The sequence below is a fragment of the Pristiophorus japonicus genome, chromosome 8 (genome assembly GCF_044704955.1).
Source record: "Pristiophorus japonicus isolate sPriJap1 chromosome 8, sPriJap1.hap1, whole genome shotgun sequence".
Taxonomy (NCBI): Eukaryota; Metazoa; Chordata; class Chondrichthyes; family Pristiophoridae; genus Pristiophorus; species Pristiophorus japonicus.
Window position 1 is genome coordinate 147264829 of NC_091984.1, and position 12437 is coordinate 147277265.

The following is a 12437-nucleotide window of genomic DNA, read 5'->3' on the forward strand; positions in this document are numbered from 1 at the left end:
AGAGGTAGGTTTTAAGGAGTGTCTTGAAGGAGGAAAGAGAGGTGGCGAGGTGAGAGAGGTTTAGAGAGGGAGTTCCAGAGCTTGGGGCTCAGGCAACGGAAGGTATAGCCACAAATGGTTGAGCAATTATAATCAGGGATGCTCAGGAGGGCGAATTAGAGGAGCACAGATATCTCAGGGGTTGTGGGGCTGGAGGAGATTAGGAGATAGGGAGGGGCAAGGCCATGGAGGGGTGTGAAAATCAGGGTGAGAATTTTGAAATCGAGGCGTTGTTTTACCAGCAGCCAATGTAGGTCAGCGAGCACAGGGGTGATGAGTGAGCGGGACATGGTGCGAGTTAGGATTCAGGCAGCCGAGTTTTGGATCACCTCTAGATTACATAGGATAGAATGTGGGAGGCCAGCCAGGAGTGTGTGGGAATAATTGAGTCTAGAGGTAACAAAGGCATGGATGAGGGTTTCAGCAGCGGATGAGCTGAGGCAGGGGTGGAGACGGGCGATGTTACGGTGATGGAAATAGATAGTGTTAGTTATGCTGCGGATGTGTGGTCGAAAGCTCAGACTAATCAACTTACCCGTCACTTTATGAGACCAGTAATGGGCTCCAATTGTAATGTTGCCCAGGCCCGTGACACACAGAAACTGGACAAGTGTAGAGCAAACACCCCAACAATCTGCTCACCAGCGTGTCTGTGAGCTGCAGCTGTGAAACCCGTGGAGATTTGAACAACTCTCCGCAGGAGGAAGCCACGGTGATTGGCTGACAGTCTGGGACGGTAAGGATCGGAGCTGCCTGCCCTTCCACAATGCCCGGCAGGCTGAGGCCAGAGTATTTCACCATTGCTCTGGCCGGCAGGACAGCCTCCTTGTCGGACTTGCCCAGGTCCATCATCTGGTCCCATCCCCCACTTTTCACCGTGTCCTTACTGACTGTTTTATTATTGGTCGGAGCCAGTGGGTCCTTTAGTGCCCCCACACAGTCCATGCCCATCTCTGCTTCTCCATGTTTCACAGCCAGCTGAGAAATCTCTCTGGTTGGATTTGCCGTGGGGAGCAGTACCATTGAGCAGAGAAACATTAACACAGGGGTTGAGATGAATGAGCAGGGTGCAGAATAACAGCGGGAATAATGTAGTCACTGCCTCTGCCAACTCGGGCTTAGTGTTCAGATGGCAGCCAGGGATCGAAGGGTTAAATAGATTGAAGCTCTCTCCTCGTTGCTCTCTCAGGCACAAATGCACAGGCGTAACACTTTGCTGTGATTGGTCCACCCCTGCGGTTTCTGTGTTGCCATGGTTTCCATTGTGAGGCCAGGGGACATGAGCCCTCAGTGGTGGTGTGTCCCGCGGGGGTCATGTGCCCATATAAGTCCTGCCCGCTGTGTGTGTCAGTTTAAGGTGGGTGTTGGGGTTGAAGGCCCAGACCTGAGATACAGACCATATGGACAAGGCAACATTCACAATCCTGTGCAGCCATGTTGGATTGAGCAGCTGGTTGTTCCTAATAGACAACCCTCTGCACCACAGACTCTCAAAGTCCTTGTGGCAAAAGGTGTAGAAATGGGAGTGTCCCGCAGACATTTCCAGCAGCATTGCCCCAAATTGGGATTTTCATGTGTCGAGGATTGAAACTGTTTAATGATGTCATGAGGAAGTGGTTGTGACATCAGGAGGTGGGGCTGTGTGTCCATTATTATATATTATATATAACTGTGGGGTGAGTCAGTACAGGAGGTGGGGCTGTGTGTCCATTATTATATATTATATATAACTGTGGGGTAAGTCAGTACAGGAGGTGGCACTTGTGTCCATTATTATATATTATTGTAATATTGTGTAATAGAGTAATATATCAGTATAATATATCATGGTCTACAGGGCTGTAATAATACCCGCCCTCCCGTATGGCTCAGAGGCATGGACCATGTACTCGTCCAGGCTAACATACCTAGTATTGAAACACTGACCTCACTCGATCAGCTCTGCTGGGCAGGCCACATAGCTCGCATGCTCGCCACGAGACTCCCAAAGGATGTGCTCTACTTGTTGCTTCTCCATGGCAAACGAGCCAAAGGTGGGCAATGGAAACGTTACAAGGACACGCTCAAAGCCTCCCTGATAAAGTGCGACATCCCCACTGACACCTGGGAGTCCCTGGCCAAAGTCCACCCTAAGTGGAGGAAGTGCATCCGGGAGAGCACTGAGCACCTCGAGTCTCAACGCCGAGAGCATGCAGAAACCAAGCGCAGGCAACGGAAATAGCGTGTGGCAAACCAATCCCACCCACCCCTTCGCTCAACGACTATCTGTCCCACCTGTGACAGGGAATGTGGCTCTCGTATTGGATTGTTCAGCCACCTAAGGACTCATTTTAAGAGTGGAAGCAAGTCTTCCTCGGTTCTGAGGGACTGTCTATGAGAAATATATATAGCTCCATCCGGTGGTCTCCTGTGGCACTGCAGCCGGTGCTGTGTAAAAATAAAGAGGGAACTGGTCACCGAACTAGAATTCCAGAGTGTTTGCCATCTTAAGGTTGTGTGTGTGTTTATGAGTTGTACTGAAGATATAATAATGGTAATGAGAATGGGATAATCAGAAAAAAAGCTGCAATTTTTGTTGATGGATGATTCAGCCAACCGACAGAGAGACTTTGAGAGCTTCTCTGTTTTGATTAACAGCTGCAAATCTGAGGTATATTACAAGCACACTTGTTTGAACTGCCAGAGTCCAGTAGGCCACGCCTATGGGAATAATAGGGTATTTGGGGGAGTTTCAATGTGACCGTGAAAGTTTCGGAGCATATGTGGAGCGGCTAGAAATGTTTTTCACTGCAAATAATTTCATCGATGTCCCCAAAGATGACAACCATAACCGGATGGTGTTGGAAAAATAACGGGCAATTGTCTTAACTGAAGCAGGGCCCAAGGTGTATGAAACCCTTAAAAAAATGTCCAGTGACTGTCAAGCCAAAGGACACAACTCGTAAGCAGATTCAGCACTACAGTCTGCTTAAGGAAATTGCTGAAAGTTATGGTTTCGGATTACGGGATCAGTTAACCGAAGAAAATATCAGTGAGTACAATGTAGCATTAAAAGGGCTATCTATTCACTGTAATGTTGGAAACTTTCAGGACCAAGCATTGCATGACCGCTTTGTTTGTGAGATGAACAATGATGTGTTCAGAAGAAAGTTATTGACAACGCCTCACTTGACTTTTGATTTAGCTTGTCAGACAGCTACGTCAATGAAAATGGCTGACCAATATTCCCGATCCTATTTCCAGTCATCGGATGAATCGCCTGCAGGTTAAAAGTAAAAGACAGTTGGGCCCCAAGGTCTCAGAAACTGCCAATGGTAACAAAGCATTGAAGTCATGCTATCGGTGCCTGGGACAACACATTGCTCAAAGTTGTCCATATGTGAAGGCAGAGGGTTTCATCTGCAGGAAAACTGGGCATCTTGCGAAGGCATGCCATCTGAAGGGTAAACTAGCTTTCAAAGCTATAAGTAGAAATCCCCAAAGACTACATAGGATGCAAGAAAAACAACAGGATGAGGAGGATTTAGAGCTACACGTTATCAGGAGCACGAGGTTAACTAACAGCAATTCGAAAAGTATCATAATCCACATAGATGTTGCAGGAACCAAGATACCCATGGAAATCGACACTGGTGCATCCGTGAGTGTAGTACCAGAGTCGCTATACCTCGACAAATTGCGTGATTTCCCATTGGAGAAATCCAAGATAGAGCTGCGAGGCTATTTGGGAGAGAACATTCCTGTGATAGGTCTTATCACTGTACCGGTGACATACAAGGATCAATTTCAGAGCTTGCAACTATTAGTAGTGGCAGGAGACAAGCCTGCCTTACTAGGAAGAAATTGGTTGGGATCACTGAAGCTGGATTGAAGAGAGATTTTTCGTGTTGAAACGAGATTTTCATCAAAGGATGATGTTGTCAAGAATTATCCGAAGGTGTTCTGCGAAACAGGCAGTCTGATCCAAGGCTTCAAGGCGAGTGTCAGGGTACAGAAGGACGCTAGATCGGTTTACTGCAAGCCACGTCCCGTACCATATGCACTCAAGGAGAATGTTGAGCAAGAACTCAAAAGACTAGAGACTGAGAACATTATTTGTAAGATTGATCGATGTAATTGGTCTACACCATTGTTGTTGTACCTAAGTCCGATGGCAAGGTAAGATTGTGTGGTGATTATAAAGTAACCGTACACTCGGTTCTATAGGTTCTAGAGGGTAATATCCCCAATACATTGCCAAATGTAGAAGATTTGTTCACAACATTGACAGGTGGTCAGATCTTCTCAAAGTTGGATCTTACAAATGCCTACTTATAACTTGAACTTGGTGAGAAGTCCAACTCATGTTTGACAATAAACACTAGGCCTATATCAATTTAATAGGCTACCATTTGGAGTGTCATATTCCAAGGGGTGATGAACCAGATTTTGCAAAGTATTGAAGGGGTAGTATGTTATTTAGATGACATACTAATTTTAGAACCAAATAGGAAAATTCATAATAACATATTGAATGAAGTCATCAAACGGCTAGAGAAGCACAGAGTATGAGTGTCTGCTCGCAAGTGTGAGTTATTTCAAAACTCCGTGGAGTACTTAGGGTACAGAGCAGACCAAGATGGTTTACATCCAACTAAAGGAAAGCTGGATGCAATCAAGAAATGCACCCACTCCCAAGAATGTCACTGAACTTCGATCATTTCTGGGTCTTTTGAACGATTATGGGAAGTTCCTACCAAATTTGGCTACAGTGTTACATCCACTGAATGAACTATTGAAAAACCAGGTCCATTGGAAGTGGTCAGAATAATGCGATACAGCATTCAAGGAGTGTAAAAGCAACTTGGTCGAGAGCACCATGTTAGTTCACTATAACGTATCTAAGGAGATCAAGCTAGCATGTGAGGCTTCTCCGTATGGAGTTGGGGCAGTGATCGCTCATGTACTACATAGTGGGGAGCAGAGACCAATTGCTTTTGCTTCACGCACTCTCAATGCCAGTGAGCGTAATTATGCGCAAATTGAAAGGGAAGCTTTGGCATTAATGCTTGGGGTCAAGAAGTTCCACAAATACTTGTATGGTCGTAAGTTTACCATCATTATGGACCACAAGCCCCTGACAGCAATCCTCCATCCAAAGTCCCCAGTTCCAACATTAGCTGCATCCCGAATGCAGAGATGGGCTTTGATTTTGTCAGCATATACATATGATACTGAATTCTGACGATCAGCTGATCACAGTAACGCTGATGCTATGTCTAGATTGCCTTCCCCATCACAAGTTACACGTGATAGGGAAGAAGTGTTCTATTTTTCATACATTGATGAACTGCCAGTCACAGCTGAAGAGATTGGTCTAGACTTTCCACTTTGTTCACTCGGGCCCAAAAAATAGGTGATGTTCCAGCCTTAGTGGTGTTTCAGCCTTTATGATCGCTGGACCATCGCCCATTTTTTGGATCGTGACTTTCGGCTCATTGATAGCCCAGCGATGTGAAATGAGCGAAGCGAGAGCCCAGGGATGTGACATCGCCCAGCGATAGTGCAGCGATGGTGAAGGCAAAAGCTTCCCTAGCAATGGACTTCTGCGCATGCGTGCTTTTTTTTTGGTGGACATGTTTTCCCGCTTCTCGAGAGGTCGGGGGTCATCCACACATACGCAGAAGGGGAAGAGATATTGAGAGAGGGTAGAGAGAGCGAGATAGAGAGAGGAGAAAGCCAGAGACAGAGAGAAGAGAGAAAAGAGAGAGAGAGATAGAGAGAGAGGTAATGAATATGTCTGACAGTGATGAAAGTGTTAGAGATGTGGAGAGGGGGAGGAAGAGGTCCTAACCCTTTTCGGATGAGGACAACGAGGTGCTCGTCACAGAGGTCGACTCCCGGTGGGCCCAAGTGACCGGGGGAGGGGGAGGGGTGGTGCAGAGCATGGTGGGAAACCAGCACCACGGGCGTACTGTCAGATATGGAGTGAGACCGCCACTGTCATCCCGTCTGCATCCCACGAAGCCACGGGATCTGATCAGTGCCGCAAGTGCTGGAACAGCCTTGTGCTTCAGCAAGTGTAATTATGAGTTTATATTGTAATGATGCAAATTCTAAGTATAATTATAATTATAATTTTCAATCTCCTGGATTGAATGTAAGCTTGTTATTCTAACATATATGAGATATATCATGCCCGCTAAAAACTGGACGTGGTTATGAAGCTGTGCCCATTTTAAGTCTCTCTGGCTACTGTCACTTACACAGGGACCTAGCATGGACTGGGGGAGAGCTGCCTTTGCTCACTGTCTGGCCTGGGACAATTTTGGACATTAGCTACTGTCATTGTCGAGTTGAATGTAGATTGTATTCGAGAGTGATGTCGGCCTCAAGCATTCGCTCCTAAACACACCGATCTTTGTTATAACCGTGCATCATTTGTGGACACACATCCTATTAGCATATAACGTTGGGAACTGTTGTCTATAAATGATATAACCTAGTCAAGTAACTTATGCCATGCTCTTTTCACATTTGACAAGGAAGATATCTCATAATCGGGTGCTGCAGAGGTGCACCGGACGAGGCCCTGCTGTAATACAGACAATGACTGGCCTTGAGGAACGTGCTACAGTACTAGTGGGGGCCCACAGTCACACGGTCACCACCCGTAATGTTGCCGGACCCTCCCATGTGTCACGTGAGTAATGTTTCAAGCAGTGCTTTAGTAATGTTACATCATCTCATTATAATAGAATAGACAAATGATGTCATGTTATGCATGCGGCCTCTGTGCTACTCTCAGGTCGAGAACATAAGAACATAAGAGCAGGCCATCTGGCCATCGGTCTCCTTCTCTGTCCACACCCCATAAACCCTCACTCCCTTATCATTCTGTCTATCTGTGACAGATCCAACCTCCACAGCTCTCTGGCGCAGTGAGTTTCACATCGATGTACCACCATATGTACTACCATATGATGCATTAATATGTAACGTCTCTCGCTCACATTTATTGCAGTAGTGCTGTTCCTCCAATGTATGCCAGCGCGGTGCAGCAATCCCTTCTGTTCCAATCAACTCAATTGTGTGTTGCAGGTCTCCCAGCTCCAGAGGCGCCAGTGGAGGACACACCCTCACATGCACCTACCCCACTGCATGTGTCACTCACCTTCCCCACAGCACGTCACTCACCTACCCCACTGCATGTGTCACTCACCTACCCCACTGCATGTGTCACTCACCTGCCCCACTGCATGTGTCACTCACCTACCCCACTGCATGTGTCACTCACCTACCCCACTGCATGTGTCACTCACCTTCCCCACAGCACATCACTCACCTACCCCACTGCATGTGTCACTCACCTACCCCACAGCACGTCACTCACCTACCCCACTGCATGTGTCACTCACCTGCCCCACAGCACGTCACTCACCTACCCCACAGCACGTCACTCACCTACCCCACTGCATGTGTCACTCACCTACCCCACAGCACGTCACTCACCTACCCCACTGCATGTGTCACTCACCTGCCCCACAGCATGTGTCACTCACATACCCCACAGCATGTGTCACTCACATACCCCACAGCATGTGTCACTCACCTACCCCACAGCACGTCACTCACCTACCCCACTGCATGTGTCACTCACCTACCCCACAGCATGTCACTCACCTACCCCACTGCATGTGTCACTCACCTACCCCACTTCATGTGTCACTCACCTGCCCCACTGCATGTGTCACTCACCTACCCCACAGCATGTCACTCACCTACCCCACTGCATGTCACTCACCTGCCCCACAGCACGTCACTCACCTACCCCACTGCATGTGTCACTCACCTGCCCCACAGCACATCACTCACCTACCCCACTGCATGTGTCACTCACCTACCCCACTGCACGTGTCACTCACCTACCCCACTGCATGTGTCACTCACCTGCCCCACTGCATGTCACTCACCTGCCCCACAGCATGTCACTCACCTACCCCACTGCATGTCACTCACCTACCCCACAGCACGTCACTCACCTACCCCACTGCATGTGTCACTCACCTGCCCCACAGCACGTCACTCACCTACCCCACAGCATGTCACTCACCTACCCCACTGCATGTGTCACTCACCTACCCCACTGCATGTGTCACTCACCTACCCCACAGCACGTGTCATTCACCTACCCCACTGCATGTGTCACTCACCTACCCCACAGCACGTCACTCACCTACCCCACTGCATGTGTCACTCACCTGCCCCACAGCATGTGTCACTCACATAACCCACAGCATGTGTCACTCACATACCCCACAGCATGTGTCACTCACCTACCCGACAGCACGTCACTCACCTACCCCACTGCATGTGTCACTCACCTACCCCACAGCATGTCACTCACCTACCCCACTGCATGTGTCACTCACCTACCCCACTGCATGTGTCACTCACCTACCCCACTGCACGTGTCACTCACCTACCCCACAGCACGTGTCATTCACCTACCCCACTGCATGTGTCACTCACCTACCCCACAGCACGTCACTCACCTACCCCACTGCATGTGTCACTCACCTACCCCACTGCATGTGTCACTCACCTACCCCACTGCATGTGTCACTCACCTACCCCACTGCATGTGTCACTCACCTACCCCACTGAATGTGTCACTCACCTACCCCACTGCATGTGTCACTCACCTACCCCACTGCATGTGTCACTCACCTACCCCACTGCATGTGTCACTCACCTACCCCACAGCATGTCACTCACCTACCCCACTGCATGTCACTCACCTGCCCCACAGCACGTCACTCACCTACCCCACTGCATGTGTCACTCACCTGCCCCACAGCACATCACTCACCTACCCCACTGCATGTGTCACTCACCTACCCCACTGCACGTGTCACTCACCTACCCCACTGCATGTGTCACTCACCTTCCCCACTGCATGTCACTCACCTGCCCCACAGCATGTCACTCACCTACCCCACTGCATGTCACTCACCTACCCCACAACACGTCACTCACCTACCCCACTGCATGTGTCACTCATCTGCCCCACAGCACGTCACTCACCTACCCCGCAGCACGTCACTCACCTACCCCACTGCATGTGTCACTCACCTACCCCACTGCATGTGTCACTCACCTACCCCACAGCACGTGTCATTCACCTACTCCACTGCATGTGTCACTCACCTACCCCACAGCACGTCACTCACCTACCCCACTGCATGTGTCACTCACCTGCCCCACAGCATGTGTCACTCACATACCCCACAGCATGTGTCACTCACATACCCCACAGCATGTGTCACTCACCTACCCCACAGCACGTCACTCACCTACCCCACTGCATGTGTCACTCACCTACCCCACAGCATGTCACTCACCTACCCCACTGCATGTGTCACTCACCTACCCCACTGCATGTGTCACTCACCTACCCCACTGCATGTGTCACTCACCTACCCCACAGCATGTCACTCACCTACCCCACTGCATGTCACTCACCTGCCCCACAGCACGTCACTCACCTACCCCACTGCATGTGTCACTCACCTGCCCCACAGCACATCACTCACCTACCCCACTGCATGTGTCACTCACCTACCCCACTGCACGTGTCACTCACCTACCCCACTGCATGTGTCACTCACCTGCCCCACTGCATGTCACTCACCTGCCCCACAGCATGTCACTCACCTACCCCACTGCATGTCACTCACCTACCCCACAGCACGTCACTCACCTACCCCACTGCATGTGTCACTCACCTGCCCCACAGCACGTCACTCACCTACCCCACAGCACGTCACTCACCTACCCCACTGCATGTGTCACTCACCTACCCCACTGCATGTGTCACTCACCTACCCCACAGCACGTGTCATTCACCTACCCCACTGCATGTGTCACTCACCTACCCCACAGCACGTGTCATTCACCTACCCCACTGCATGTGTCACTCACCTACCCCACTGCATGTCACTCACCTACCCCACTGCATGTGTCACTCACCTACCCCACTGCATGTGTCACTCACCTACCCCACAGCACGTGTCATTCACCTACCCCACTGCATGTGTCACTCACCTACCCCACAGCATGTGTCACTCACCTACCCCACTGCATGTCACTCACCTACCCCACTGCATCTGTCACTCACCTACCCCACAGCACGTGTCACTCACCTACCCCACTGCATCTGTCACTCACCTACCCCACAGCACGTCACTCACCTACCCCACTGCATGTGTCACTCACCTACCCCACTGCACATCACTCACCTACCCCACTGCATCTGTCACTCACCTACCCCACAGCACATCACTCACCTACCCCACTGCCTATGTCACTCACCACGGGTGGTGAAGAGGAGGAGACCACCAAGCCCGAGGAGGAGGAATACTTGGAGACAGAGGCGGATGCCCCTTGCATCCCTCTGTCTGGTGAACCTGCAGCCACGATGATGATTCCCACCGAAGAGGTACCAGCAACAAACGGCAACGAGTTGGCGACACCAAGCCGCACATTGGTGCTGTCAGGGGCTTAAGCAAAGGCTTACCCTGGACGATTGCGTCGACAGCCTGGCAACGAATGTGTGAGGAGTCTGTCATGATCCAGCGTGAGCAGCTCCAGGTGTTTGTGGGGTTCACGGATGAATTCTCCCGGGTGTCTGCTCACCAAGCGGAAGCAATGCAGCAGCTGATCCCCGAGATGCATGAAATCTCTGCCTCCTCCCATGCATTGCGGCATGCGTTCTTGGCGGCACACGGCACTGCACCCCGAGCTCCCATGACCACAAGCACCGGCACACAGGCGGGTCCGGACGATGCACCTCCTCCTGACTCGGAAGTCCATCCCCCTGTTTTGTCCTCCCCTCCAACAGCCCCCCAACAGGTGATCGTGACACCACATCCCTCACCGTGGCAAGAAGTCTTGCCGTAGCCCACTGCACACTGGCTTCATAGCAATACCCGGGGACCAAAACATGTGGGTGAGATAAGGTGACGCTTGGTGCAGGATCTGGAGGAAACGTGGCCACAGGTAGGGAGGGGGTGCAATGTGTTTTATATTGTACATATTGTTCACATTGTTCATTGTTGGTGTTTTCATTGTTGTTTCACTGTTGGGGTGTGGGTGGGAGAGGGGGGTGCTTTTGTGTTTGTAATTTAAAAATAACGTTCAAGAGTTATTATTTTATTAAAACAATTTTATTTCACTTTACAATTGTTGTGCATTGTCTTCTAATAACGTAAACATGAATGCAACTGTTGTGAAACAATGGCCAGGCCGGACCCAGTAAGGATGAAATGTCACTTATGAATATAAATACAATAACATGTCTAATTGTGAGTGGATCTATCTTTAAAAGGCCCTTAAATAATTCACAAACTATCTAAGCCCCTGTTTAAGCAGCCTCCTCGCTTCCTGCAACGTTCAAAATGGCGTCCGTAGTGCCAAGCTCTGTGAGGAAGGCCAGGCAATAACAACTATTCTCCAGCAATGTTCTCGGTGAACGATCAGCCCGGCGATGTGCCGACGATGTGCCGGAAGTTGGGCTGGGCGATGTGCGGGCGATCACCTCGGTGATGTGAGCCAAAAGTTGGGGGGATAATTCTCTGGGATGTGACAGCCCAACTTTCCACTTTTGAGTCAAAATGGGCAATAGCAGGCCTTTTTGGGCAATATATGGGCACTAGCCCAGTGATGTAAAGTGGAAAGTCTAGCCCTATGTTTCTATGTTTCTAACCATGATCTTATTGAATGGCAGAGCAGGCTCGAGGGGACAAATAGCTTTCTCAACCTAGTAATTCAACCTAGTAATTCTTATGTACTTATGTTCTAGTGCCGCCCACAGTGTGTGTGATGTCAGAGCCCCGCCCACAGTGTGTGTGATGTCAGAGCCCCACCCACTGTGCGTGTGATTTGAGAGTCCCGCCCACCACTCATGTAATGTCAGAGCCCCGCCTACTGCACGTATGATGTCAGAGCAAACACATCTACTTGAAGGAACAGACAGGTAGATTGATGGAGAGGTTTTGGCAGGTTGTTCCAGAGCTTGGGGCCCAGGCAACAGGAGACAGGGCCAGCAATGTTTGAGTGATTTTAATCAGGGATGCTCAAGAGGGCAGAATTAGAGGAGCACAGCATCTTCGGGGGTTGTGGGGCTGGAGGTGATACAGAGATAGGGAGGGGTGAGACCATGGAGGGATTTGAAAACAAGGAAGAGAATTTTGAAATCGAGACGTCGCTTAACCGGGAGCCAATGTCGGTCAGCGAGCACAAGGGGTGATGGGTGAGTGGGCTCGGTGCGAGTTAGGACACGGGTCAATGGGCACAGGGGTGATGGGTGAGTGGAACTTGGTGCGAGTTAGGACACGGGCTGCCTAGTTTTGGATCAC